Source organism: Cyprinodon variegatus, unplaced genomic scaffold (assembly GCF_000732505.1).
Source record: "Cyprinodon variegatus isolate N-32 unplaced genomic scaffold, C_variegatus-1.0 Scaffold21, whole genome shotgun sequence".
NCBI classification, from domain to species: domain Eukaryota; kingdom Metazoa; phylum Chordata; class Actinopteri; order Cyprinodontiformes; family Cyprinodontidae; genus Cyprinodon; species Cyprinodon variegatus.
In genome coordinates, this window is record NW_015150474.1 from 127286 (window position 1) to 129364 (window position 2079).

The window sequence follows — 2079 nt, forward strand, 5'->3', positions numbered from 1 at the left end:
CCACCAGCTACCATAAACAAGAAGGGGACATTAGTGACTTAGGGAGAAAGCATGATGGTCCTAAACAAGTGAAGTTGTCCCACTATCCCCAGGACAAATTTGGAGTAAAAAAAAGTTCATTTAATTCAAAATGGTTTGAAAGCTTTCCCTGGTTGAAAAAGAAAGCCTTGTCACCAAGGATATGCAGTGTGTTTTCAACTTGCTTGATAACACCATGTTCCCCACACTAACGCAGGTCATGCAGATCTCCCTCACAATCCCAGTCTACAGATGGAGTTCTGAAAGGTCATTAAGTGTGTTGAGAAGGCTCCACACTTGGCTGAGTTGCACAACGGGACAAGACAGGCTCCATCATCTTGCTATTTTATCAGTTGAAAAGGAAGAACTTTCTAAGCTGAGTCACAGTCTAGTGATTGACCGCTTTGCAAAAATGAAAAATAGGAGGTATACTTTAATGCTCAAAAAATAAAAGATAAACTTAGTTCGGGTTGAGTCAAACTTTCCCCTCAACTAAAACTATGAAACCTAGGAATTAATGATTACTTCAGAATGTGTAAAAGGAAACTTTTTATTTGCCAAAGTTGGTGATGTCTTATTTTTTTATAGCTGCAATGTTGAAAATGTTCATGTTTGTTAAAACAAATATGCGCTTACACTTATTAATATCTCAACTGGTAATTTTGGTAGCAATGTATCAGGGTGGGGCAGTGTGCTTGTCTGTATTTGTGTATGGAAGGAGGGGCATATGTGGTAGGGGGCCAGTGCCCCAGTAAAGCTTTGTGCCTAGCAACGCCCCTGCCAGTGACCGCACATGTAACGCATTTCAGCTACTATACTCATATAAAGTAGACCCTATATGGTGCCCTCCGGTGTGTGTGCACCTGGACATATGTGTTTATGAACATGTAATTCAAAGCTACAATGATTTTTTTTTTATTAAAATGGAATGTTATTATTGGACTTTTAAAGAACATGTATTTTTTTTTTAAACAATTTTTAATTTTTGCAAAATAAGTTACACATTGTCCCTTAAAATTTCTTTTTTTACATTTTTTGTAATAGAGGGGTTTATGAGTCTTAATTAAACATCAATGTAAGAAAAGAAATGAAACAAAGAAGAGGCTATAAACCAGGCTGTGTATTGTGCCGCCACACAGACACATTCATTGTACATGTTGAACACATGACTTTTCAACCGGTTAGGCTCAAATAATGAACTGATTATGACTATATCATCTTAATCTGGCTGCATGCAAGCAGATTATAATGAAGATATAAAATACTTTTTGTCTGATCTGAATTTAAAAGTTTTGTTTAACCATCTCTGCACTGGAAGTTTTTCTAATATTAAATTAATATCACAGTATTTTTGGGAATTAATACATTTCATATTATGATTGGGTCATTATCTAATATGGCAAAATATAATTCTAATAAACTACATGTTATTAGCATCTATGTCATTCATCGTCTTCAGTTCCTTTCAGGTTTCAGGAAATGTGCTTCTTTGCAGCAGAATCAGTCTTTTACTGGTTCAAAAGGTATAACATTTAAAAGTGCTAAGAATATAATGCGTGTATTTTAAGATCACTAGCATTAGAAATTTCTAAACTCTCTTTGGATAGAAAACATTCTGTTTTAGCGTACCTCTTAAATACTTAGTAGTCTAATGGAACAGTACCTTGATATCTTTAGGTTGCAATAGTAATATCTTCACTAAAATACCTAAGCTTAAAAAATACATACTTTATTAGGAGTTGGAGAAATAAGACTTGACTAACCCAAATTATATTTAGCCAAAAGATTCGAATATGTCCTAAATAGTTGTGTATTAAATAAAACAGTAACACATGAAAGACTTAACTAAACATGATAATGTTAGCTATAAGATATTTTAGCGTTAGATCATGTTTCCGCTGACTGCTGGACTAGAAATGCCTACTTAAAGTTGAATTATTATAGTTTAGTATTATGTGACTGTTTAGAATAACAACAATTATTTTGTTTCTTAAACTGGCCTGAATCCCAATCCAGCTGCAACAATATCAATCACAGGTTCGGCATGAACCAAGCTGTCAC